Genomic DNA, 12,958 nt, shown 5'->3' with positions numbered 1-12,958 from the left:
TTTTCAACCCAGCAGGTAAGCAAGTAGTAAATATATTCTTTATAGGCAGTAAATATCTATAATGTCTGATAACTTGGATGACTCCATATGCCATGTATTTGCTGTATGTAGTATATCTAAGCAAGATATAGTGTAGTCACACTCAGTTGCTGATAGAGAAATGAAGAAGACCTAATGCCAGTTTATTGATGGCGAAAGATGTTATTCGATAACATTTAATGCTATTTCTGTAACAAATTCGACAAAAAAAACTTTTTGCGCAGACAATATGTTGCCCATTGGCGACATAAAATATTAAAAATTTCGATAATATGCATAAAAAATAGGTATTTTGAAGTTAAATATAACAAAATATGCATTATTAATAAAATATGCAAAAATATGCCCTAACAAATCGATGTAATTTTACTGCAAAATGTGTGACTTGGATAGATTATATTTAGACGTTCGAGAAAAAACATGCATTTAGATATAAATCCGCCCCCTAGTAATAACCATGTAAGAGAATTCTTAAGAAGAAATTTGTCCGATTGCACAAATTTACAACACAAACTTCGTTGTGTTAGAGCAAAATATACAAAAAGTACCTTTAGTTTGAATTTCACAAATCTTAGACTTTCGGAATTGTACATTTCTAATACACTTTTTTATGAATAAAGAATGCTAAAATAACAATGCTGTTGCTTTATAACAAAGTTATCTAAGAACAGAAGGTACCAAAGTTTTTTTTTTAAATATTTTAATAATTTTTTCAACTTTAATGCAAAATATTAATCGAAAAATCGTTTAATTTCTGCAGTATTAAAAAAATCACTAAAATACCTGCGAAAATCAGTTAAATACTCACATATTTAAGATATATCTATCAAGTGATTACACTAATAATGAACAAATAAAAAAAAAAAACTTTTTTCTGAATATTTCATATTCATTCACTTGTTCTCATTCTATATATAAAGATTGCCAGTATATGTAAGAAACTACTAAATCGACTAGGTTTAATGACTTATTTAGTAATTCGTCTACAGTTCATTTATTTTAGATTTTCAAAAGTTACAACAATTATAAATGTTTTCAAATGCTGCCAACTTTCCAGACGAATATTTGAGCGATTAAAAGTTGAAAACAAAACTTCTAAATTTATTTTAAAAATTAGTAATTGTCGAAGTAGTACAAAAACTATAACTGAAGTATTATAAAACAAGCAACATTTTTTAGTCAAATTATTTATAAATTCAATTGTTACACTGCAACTCATTCGTAAAAAAAATTCTGTGGAATAATGTTTTATTCTTTTATTAACCACTACAATATTGATTGGTTTTTCAGTGCCTAACAAAATTGTTAAAAGTTATAAACTCAAATATACATACCACATAAATATTAGCGTATATTTTGCCATGTTTCCAAAAAAAAAAATATTTTGGCTTAAAACTTATTCAACTATGCATAAAACAAAAACAATAGTTTTCATTTAAATTTTAAAATAAATTATAATTGAGTACAAAAAATACAATTCAAATAAATATACCTATGCAATATTTATTATTTTAAGCACACTAGAAATAATACAATATTAACATCATAATTTTAAAATAATTCCATATAAATTATTGAAAAATTACATGGCAGGGAAGTAATTTACAAAATATGGAGGTTTATGTTTTTTCATCATTGTTACCTATTGAACCCGTAGTTATAATTGTTAATTTATTCTTAAAAATAACTAGTTAGTTATTTCTACATTATTCACATATAGAGTTAAAATAACATTGTATAATTTCGATTTTATAAAATCACAAAGTTTTCAAGTTAATAAAATAACATGGAATTGTTTAGTTAAATCAAATTTTATTTGTATATAAAATCAATATTGCAACCAAGCTCAGTGTTGTGGATCGAAAAGTAAATCATAATAAATGTAACTTCAAATCTACTGGTTTCTTTTAAACTTAGATCATCAATAGAGGGGGAATTGGACAATCGACATTCAAGGAATAAGTTTTTGGACACTCTCATATTATTTCACACTTGGAATTCTCAAGATATTTTCCGTCCATCAATGAATAACTCAATGGTATACTTTAAAAACTATACTTTAGAAACTAACACTAGGTTAGTTAGGTGGATCCTTGAATATACATCTGTAATCTGGGATATGGTGGCTGGGAGAAATCATGGAATAATTTTTGCCATTTTTCATGACCTTGTTTGTTATCAAAAGAAAAATGCGTGCAAAATGTCATGAAACTATCAGCAATATATTCATATTTTAATGTGACTGAGTCAGAACCATTGCAATGCATTGACTCTTTGTTGAATAAAATAATAGGAATATTTATACAAATATTTTACTATGAAAAATTTAAATATTTTTGAAAGACGGAGATTTAAAGTGGCATATTTTTGAATTTAATAGAGATGTTGACTTGAAATTCCAAAAAAATTATTTCGGAATAAATGTGGACCAAATTGTTTCTAATATTTGCAATTCTATTAAAATTTTGATACAAATTTTAGTTTTAGAAACTCAATAAATATGTAATAAAATCTTTATTTATTAACAAAACTTAATGAAATTTAAAAATATTTATTTTGAAATGCCTATAACTCGGAAATTATAAGAGATAAATAGCACATGCAACCATGTTTTTTCAAGAACTAGCCGAGCGCTTTCCAAAAATATAAAAATCTTTGAAATCGAAGGGGAAACAAAAAATATATAGAATCTCCTTGTTGAGCACTACAAAAAACCTCGTCGTAGCTATCAATCATCTTATAATTTATAACTTAGGAGATATTCGAATTTTAAAATAAAATTTTCAACATTTTTACCCACCCTACTCTAGTTTTTTTTTAAAAAAGCCGAATTTTCGATAGTTTTTGGGATAAAAAGTACTTTTTATACCCACACAACCATAGTGGGGAGGGTATTATGCGTTTGTGCAGATGTTTGTAACGCCCAAAAATATTAGTCTAACACCCACCTTAAAGTATACCGATCGACTTAGAATCACTTCCTGAGTCGATTAAACGATGTCCGTCCGTCCGTCTGGCTGGCTGGCTGGCTGGCTGGCTAGCTGGCTGGCTAGCTGGCTGGCTGGCTGGCTGGCTGGCTGGCTGGCTGTCCATGTAAACCTTGTGCGCAGAGTACAGGTCGCAATTTTGCAGATATTTCGATAAAATTTGGTACATATTACTTTTTCGGCCCAAGGACCAAGCCTATTGAAACTGGCTGAAATCGGTCCATTATTTCACCTAGCCCCCATACAAATGTCCCCTCGAAATTGGACTTTATTGGTCATAAATGTTCAATTTATCTATGTATCTACACAAATTTCGCTCCAAATAAGTTTTATATATGCAAAATTCATGTCACCAAATTTTGTTACGATCGGTCCATAATTAGTCATAGCTCCCATATAGACCCGCTTCCGAAAATCACTTTAACGTGCTCAAATCACTTAATAATGTTGGTATACACACAAAATTCAACATAGTTAACTTTAATATAGACATAAATCACACGACCTAATTTTATGGTGATCGGTCCATAATTGGTCATAGCTCCCATATAAGGTCCACTTCCGAAAATCACTCACGAATATAAATTATTGAATTATAAAAAGAACAATATTTTTACTCATTTACTTTCTTTCTTAATTGTTTTCTTTTTAAGTTATATAAAAATTTTCTAAGAAGATGTATTAGGAATTTATACCTTTTGAAAAGCTAACTTTTTACTAAATATCTATATAAATAAAAATCAATTGTCGTTCGTTGGTAATTGCATCAGTTGAGAACGGCCGGACCGATTTAAAAATTTTTTTTTTTTAAATGTTTGTCATAGGTTTTTACGGAATGAAAAATTGACCACGGCCACTTTTACGCCCACTTTTTTCTATTTATCTAAAATCGGAAAACGGCTACACCGATTTGGCTAATTTTTAGTTTAAATGTTCGTAGTTATCCAATTTAAGTTTTTACTGAAGGAAAAATTTACCAAGCCCACTTTTTTCGATTTATCTAAATTCGGAAAATGGCTATTTGGCTAATTTGTTATTTACCACGCGCACTTTTTTTCGATAAATCTAAAATCGCAGAACGCCTGGACCGATTCGGCTATTTTCTTTTTATTGTTCGCAATAGTCCACAAAAGTTTTTTACGCCCAATAATACGCTCATTAATATGCCCACTTATTAAATTCTGTAAATATGTGACCAAAGGTAGTTTCATGGCATCTGGAAAATGGTTGATCGACCGCCATCTTCTACATTGACCAGATTTTTTGATATGTGCCGGAATGATAAATTTGGCCGAACGCTGCTATAATCCTTGGAATATATACTTGGAATCAATCGTTAAAGAAATTTCAACGACGGAAACAAGGCATTCCAGTTCCAGGTTTCCCCCATTTATTTTCTAACGATACATTAGTTCCATCCGATAAACGAGTGTTTCTATTTGCGTTGGCCACAAATCGATTTTTTATATAAAAACTCACAATATCTAAAATCTCTAATAACTTGGCCAATAAGCGTTTAATCAGGAAAAGCAGCTCGATCTGTGATCACTCATTTTTATGAACAAAAATCTTTTTTTTATAAAAAAACTCACAATATCTAAAATCGCTAATAACTTGGCCAATAAGCGTTTAATCAAGAAAAGGAGCTCTATGTGTGATCCATATATATAAAAGAGTAACGTTACTGACTGACTGATTCATCATCGCACAGCCCGTTTAGGGGGTAAAAAAGGGTAAAAACGGGTAAATTCGGTAACCTTATATCTTAACAAGTAAGAGTACTATATTCGGCCGTGCCGAATCATAAATACCCTCCACCTAAATATGATGGTATAAAAGCTGAAATAATATAACAATTGTTAGAAAGACTAGTTTACGAAGAAGATATTTTTTTTCAAATGTACAAAAAATTGTATCTAATTCAGCAATTTATAACTGAAATTCCTATTAGAAAGTTTGACACAGTTAATTATTGTCTTTTAATTGAGAAATTGTCGTCTAAACTTAATTTTTCTAAATCTTCGTGTAAATTATTATTTTCTTACATAGGTAACCGTTAACAGTTTGTTGGAACTGGGTTAAACGATCTACAATATCTGAGTGTCAAAGTGGCGCACAGTGGTATGAGAAAAAAAAGAGGGAAATAAATCTGTAACTTCTAAACCCTTAGTCCGATTTTAATGAAATTTCACATGCGCAAAGGGGAAGTGTTGTCGAGTTTAAGTCTGGACCTCATGAAATGAAATTTAACAATTTATATACTTAATAATTAGTTAATACGTTTGGATCAACATTTTTCCATTTTAACCTCAAGTGAAGAAACAGAGTATAAAACAAGTAAGAGTACTATATTCGGCCGTGCCGAATCTTAAATACCCTCCACCTAAATATGATGGTATAAAAGCTGAAATAATATAACAATTGTTAGAAAGACTAGTTTACGCAGTAGATATGTTATTTCAAATGTACAAAAAATTGTATCTAATTCAGTTATTTATAACTGAAATTCCTATTACAACGTTTGACACAGTTAATTATTGTCTTTTAATTGAGAAATTGTCGTCTAAATTTAATTTTGCTAAATCTTCGTGTAAATTATTATTTTCTTACATAGGTAACCGTAAACAGTTTGTTGGAACTGGGTTAAATGATCTACAATATCTGATTGTCAAAGTGGCGCACAGTGGTATGAGAAAAAAAAAGTGGGAAATAAATCTGTAACTTCTAAACCCTTAGTCCGATTTTAATGAAATTTCACATGCGCAAAGGGGAAGTGTTGTCGAGTTTAAGTCTGGACCTCATGAAATAAAATTTAACAATTTATATGCTTAATAATTAGTTAATATGTTTGGATCAACATTTTTCCCTTTTAACCACAAGCGAAGAAACAGAGTATAAAAAAGGGTATACAAATATACGTGGTCAAATTTCAAAATATTTGGTTGTGGGACTTATGCGGGAGCTATGACCTATTATGATTCGATTGTCATAAAATATTTTTACGTAATTTTTATGTATTTATATGAGAGCTGTGGCCAATTATGGACCAATATTCACAAAATTCAGTATTATGATTTCAGAATACAAATTACTGATCTGTGTACTATTTTGGTGATGCTATGACCTATTATGGTCCTAAGTATTTAAGTGTTATTTTTGTAGAATTTCATATAAACAACGCTATTAACAAGAGTGGACTTTATGTGGGAGCTATGCCGAATTATGCACCAGTATTTAAAAAATCTTGTAGTAGTGTAGATTTTTATGGATATTTGTGCAGGGTAATGTGTTTTCCTGAAGAAGTTCTTATATGGAGGTTATGACCAATTATGGGCCTATCATCATAAAATTTGGTACATCGATTTTTGTATATATTGAATAAATTTGTTTTGAATTTCAACCTGATAACTATATTTGTAAGAAATTTATGAGGATATTAGTGATTTTCGGGATATTTGTGCAGGGTAATGTGTTTTCCTGAAGAAGTTCTTATATGGAGGTTATGACCAATTATGGGCCTATCATCATAAAATTTGGTACATCGATTTTTGTATATATTGAATAAATTTGTTTTGAATTTCAACCTGATAACTATATTTGTAAGAAATTTATGAGGATATTAGTGATTTTCGGGAGTAGACCTTATATGGGAGCTATGGTTAAATATGGACCGATATTCACAAAATCCAGAAGTATGATTACTGGATTCAAATTACTGGATCTGTGCGTAATTTCATTTAGATATCGATATGTTTTTAATATTTTTTAAGGTTAATATCTTTTTTCGGAAATGGGCCTTATAGGGGAGCTATGACCAATTATCGGCCAATCTGCATAAAATTTGGTACAGTGATATCTATATATATGCGTATTATTTTTGTAGAATTTTAGCATGATAAATGTATTTATAAGAGATTTATGAGTACTTAACTGATTTTTGGAAGTGGACCTTATATGGAAGCTATGGTCAAATATGGACCGATATTCACAAAATCCAGTAGTATGATTTCTAAATATAAACTACGGATGTGTGTGAAATTTTGTTTTGATATTGATATTTTTTAGATATGTATGTAGGTTATTGTGTTTTTCGGAAGTGGTCCTTATATGGGAGCTATAACCAATTATCGACCGATCTTCATAGAATTAGGTACAGCGATTTTGGTATATATGGGGATTAGTCATGTCGAATTTCAACATGATAGCGATATTTGTAAGACATTTATGCTTATTTAAGAGATTTTCGGAAGTGTACTTTATATGGGGGCTATGGTCAAATATGGGCCGATCCACGAAAAATTTTGTAATATAATTTCTTTTACCACGAAACTTATTTTTGCTGAATTTCATGTGGATATTCCTATTTTGTAGGCATTTATAGACCATAGAACCATATTTCGGGAAGAAATTTGTATGGGGGCTATGAGAAATCATGGACCGATTCTTATAATTTTCACCATAGTTACTCCTTTTATCATAAAAGTAACGAGTGTAAAATTTTATGATATTAGCTGCAATATATTTACAAAAAATGTCCAAAAATATGTGAAAATTATCAATTTTTTTTTGAGGTTGTCCCACATTTTCATTCATAACTTTGGTTCCACTGTACCGATTTCGCTGATTTTCAATACCAAACTGCTTAGGACAATAATAAACATTTTTCTTGCAACTCTACTAAGTTTGTTTGCGTATTTTGGACGTGAGCGTGTTTTACACAGACGGACAGACGGACAGACAGACGGACATGGCTCAATCGACTTAGAATTTCATAAGGATCAATAATATATATACTTTGTTGGGTCTCAGATGAATATTTCTCAATGTTACACACGGAATGACAAACTTATATATACCCTCATTCACCACTTATGGTGGTGGAGGGTATAAAAAGGGTATACAAATATATTTAGACAAATTTAAAAATATTTGGTTGTGGGACTTTTGCGGGAGCTATGACCTATTAGATTCGATTGTCATAGATTATTTTTACGTGATTTTTATGTATTTATATGAGAGCTGTGGCCAATTATGGACCAATATTCACAAAATTCAGTATTATGATTTTTGAATACAAATTACTGATCTGTGTACCATTTTGGTTAAATATATGGATGCTATGACCTATTATGATCCTAAGTATTTAAGGGCTTTTTTTGTAGAATTTCATATAAACAACGCTATTAACAAGAGTGGACCTTATGTGGGAGCTATGCCGAATTATGCACCAATATTTAAAAAATCTTGTAGTTCGATTCTTGGATACAAATTACTGATCGGTGTAAAATTTTGGTTGAGTGTAGATTTTTATGGATATTTGTGCACGGTAATGTGTTTTCCTGAAGTAGTTCTTATCTGGAGGTTATGACCAATTATGGGCCTACCATCATAAAATTTGGTACATCGATTTTGAATAAATTTGTTTTGAATTTTCGGGAGTAGACCTTATATGGGAGCTATGGTTAAATATTGACCGATATTCACAAAATCCAGAAGTATGATTACTGGATTCAAATTACTGGATCTGTGCGTAATTTCATTTTGATATCGATATGTTTTTAATACTTTTTAAGGTTAATATCTTTTTTCGGAAATGGGCCTTATAGGGGAGCTATGACCAATTATCGGCCAATCTGCATAAAATTTGGAACAGTGATGTCTATATATATGAGTATAATTTGTGTGGAACTTTAGCATGATAAATGTATTTATAAGAGATTTATGAGTACTTAACTGATTTTTGGAAGTGGACCTTATATGGGAGCTATGGTCAAATATGGACCGATATTCACAAAATCCAGTAGTATGATTTCTAAATATAAACTATGGATGTGTGTGAAATTTTGTTTTGATATTGATATTTTTTAGATATTTATGTAGGTTATTGTGTTTTTCGGAAGTGGTCCTTATATGGGAGCTATAACCAATTATCGACCGATCTTCATAGAATTAGGTACAGCGATTTTGGTATATATGGGGATTATTCATGTCGAATTTCAACTTGATAGCGATATTTATAAGACATTTATGCTTATTTAAGGGATTTTCGGAAGTGTACTTTATATGGGGGCTATGGTCAAATATGGGCCGATCCACGAAAAATTTTGTAATATAATTTCTTTTACCACGAAACTTATTTTTGCTGAATTTCATGTGGATATTCCTATTTTGTAGGCATTTATAGACCATAGAACCATATTTCGGGAAAAAATTTGTATGGGGGCTAGGAGAAATCATGGACCGATTCTTATAATTTTCACCAGAGTTACTCCTTTTATCATAAAAGTAACGAGTGCAAAATTTTATGATTTTAGCTGCAATATATTTACAAAAAATTTCCAAAAATATGTGAAAATTATCAATTTTTTTTTGAGGTTGTCCCACATTTTCATTCATAACTTTGGTTCCACTGTAGCGATTTTGCTGATTTTCAATACCAAACTGCTTAGGATAATAATAAACATTTTTCTTGCAACTCTACTAAGTTTGTTTGCGTATTTTGGACATGAGCGTGTTTTACACAGACGGACAGACGGACAGACAGACGTACATGGTTAAATCGACTTAGAATTTCATAAGGATCAATAATATATATAGTTTGTTGGGTCTCAGATGAATATTTCTCAATGTTACACACGGAATGACAAACTTATACATATATACCCTCATTCACCACTTATGGTGGTGGAGGGTATAAAACTAATAAAGATACAAAAAAAACTTAAAATTGCATGTTACTCCATTCAAAAAATAAGCAGACAGGTATTTCGTACTTTTTCGAAATTCGAAACTATTAGGGGAGAAAACGGGTAAAAACTGTATTTTGGTACTTTTTTGGCACCCTATGTATCTTTTAAACCAATAAACATGGAAATTCGAAAACTTAAGGGATAAAAATTGTGTTTATTTTTGGTACTTTTTCATAAAATAATTTTTTCTATAATTTGACATAATAATACGAATATTTTATTATGAGCTCCCACCACGTTACAGAAATTTATTTGAATAAAATTGTACCACCTCAATGGGGATAAAAAAAGGTACCAAAAGGGAATAAAATCGGGAAAATACATTATATTTGAAATTATTAAGCCAATTTTGATAATTTTTTTAACGTTGGCTCCTGGATTCATACAAAAATTAACTAACAGGGTGTTATTTGGAACTCGAGTACCAAGGTGTATATTGGGCCAAATCCGGGTAAACAGTTTGGTACTTTTTTAAAACATATTTATTCTTGGGCACATTAACACAGATTTTAATATTTTGAGACATGCCTGTAGCATAAACAATTTTGGCAAAATGAAATATTTTTAAATTTCAAACTTGAGGGGTGTTCAAGGAAGAAAAGGGAAATTGGTACTTTTCTCCTAATGGTACTTTTTTAACATTTTAGCTAACATTAAAGTTAGCTGATATGTATCTGAGTGAAGTTAGTGTTAGGAATAGGGGATAATATTTAGGTACCAAAATGTGTGAACTGAACTATAGGTACTTCTTTGTTCTTCTAATGGTACTTTTTTGACATTTCTATAACAAAGGATTTAGAAACATGAAATTAAACATATATGGTCCTAAGTGAGTGAGAATTCTAGGGGGAGACTTTTTGGTACTTTTTCTTTATTGGAATGCTACTTTTTGTTATTTCTTCACAAATGAACCTAGAAACATGAAATAAAGCTTATATATAAACCGAGTGAGTGGGAAACCACAAGTGTGGGTTTTTTGGTACTTTTTCTATATTCTGATGGTACTTTTTTTAAATTTTCTATAACTATGGACTTAGAAACATGAAATTAAGCATATATGGTCCTAGGTGAGTGAGAATTCTAGGGGGAGACTTTTTGGTACTTTTTCTTTATTCTAATGGTACTTTTTTGAATTTTATATAACAATGAACTTAGAAACATGAAATTAAGCATATATGGTCCTAAGTGAGTGAGAATTCTGGGGGAGACTTTTTGGTACTTTTTATTTATTCAAATGGTACTTTTTGTAATTTCTTCACCAATGAACCTAAGGCCATGAAATTAAGCTTATACGGACCCGAGTGCGTCGGAAACCACAAGTGGGGGATTTTTGGTACTTTTTATATATTCTAATGGTACTTTTTTGAATTTCCTATAATAATGGACCTAGAGTTTCCAAAAAATCGAAAATGCAAAACATTTTGCATTTTCTATAATAATGAACCCAGAAATATAAAATTAGACATTTACAATTAGATTCACAAAGTGAGACTTGATAGTACTATTTCTTTCTTCTATAAAAATCGATTTTTTATATAAAACTCAAAATATCTAAAATCGCTAATAACTTCGGCAATAAGCGTTTAATCAAGAAAAGGAGCTTGATCTGTGATCTCTCATATTTCTGAACAAAAATTTATTTTTTATATAAAAACTCAAAATATCAAAATTCACTAATATCTTGGCCAATAAGCGTTTAATCAAGAAAAAGGGCTCGATCTGTGATCACTCATATTTTATATATAAAAACTCGCAATATCTATTCTAAAATCATACGAATCGTAAATTAACAATATTATGGTTACCACAATCATTACTGTGTCTATAATATTGTTCAAAAAAAACTTGTAAAAATATTGAAATGTTTACAGTAAACATTCACAAATATATTTTTTTTCTGTGTGTACCACGATTATAGCTATAATCGGTCAATTTTTATTGAAGGTTGGTGTAATTTTGTCATATTATGGTGATTTTTTCATATCTATGTTTGATGTTACATGTGGCTTTCCAAATAGAAATCTTTTTGTGTTTAGTATTCGTCAAACTCTCGATGTATCTTCTACTTCTGCGAACCATCTTTAAAGAAGGAGCTTTTTTCAGTATTCTAGCAGCGATGGGCAGCCCCTGCTTTGCAGAAGATGGTCTATTTTGTTGCGACTCTTTTTTTAAGCTTTCTCCTTTCGGGAATTAATAGTTCAATATCAATTTCAATGAATTGGAAATAAGCATTTCCTATAAAAGGCCCACCTCCGATAATCACTATAACGTGAATAAAACTGTTAAAAATATTGATTTATAAAAATGAAACACACGGCCTTATTTGATGACGAAATATATATATTTATATCTCTCACGAAATACAGTCCCGAACTTAAGTATTGGCACAGGATGCTCATTGTACTTTAAGGACGATTTAAAGGCCGTATAGTAGAGATTTTTAATAACAAAATATATTTATCAGATAGATTGATGAATTTCCTACAAAATATAACCAACTTCATTTCAACAATTTAATACCATTATTTATTAATAACAAAACAACATAAAAAGTTCTGCATTTCAATGAACAAAATTATTGGCACACTTCATTAAAAGCAAAAAAACATTTGATTTTGGAAGCAATATTGCATAATTTAATATTTAGTTGCAAGTGATGTTCGTTTTATAACTGCCTCGAGTAGTTTAGGCATGAATCCACCAACTTGTTTGTGATATCTGACCCAATACTTTGCCATTCTTCAAATAATGCCTTTTTCACTCGCTTATCTAGCTCTTCTCACAGATCCTCTATTGGGTTGAGATGCGGAGATTGTGGAGGGTGTGGTAGGACATGCGAAATATTGTATGAAAGCCACATACGTCCAGTATAGGCCGAATGTTTAGGATCATTGTCATGTTGAAAAGTGAAAGAAATGGTAAATTTAACTTTTCTGCACTTTTCCTGAGGTGTATCCGTATATTTCACTTTGTCCATTATTTCGTCAATGAACACCAGCTCTCCAACCCCTGAAGCGGACATACAACCCCACACAATTACCTCTCCAGCACCATGTTTTACTATTGAAGCAATATTTTGTTTTTCCAGCTCTTTATTGGTTTTTTTTCTATACCGTTTGACGGCCATCAGAGCGAAAAATATTAAATTTGTTTGCATCAGAGAATAGTACTTGTTGCTAAAAA

The sequence above is a fragment of the Calliphora vicina genome, chromosome 3 (assembly GCF_958450345.1).
Source record: "Calliphora vicina chromosome 3, idCalVici1.1, whole genome shotgun sequence".
NCBI lineage: Eukaryota > Metazoa > Arthropoda > Insecta > Diptera > Calliphoridae > Calliphora > Calliphora vicina.
The sequence above is the reverse complement of the archived record's forward strand: the minus strand, read 5'-3'. Positions refer to the sequence as shown.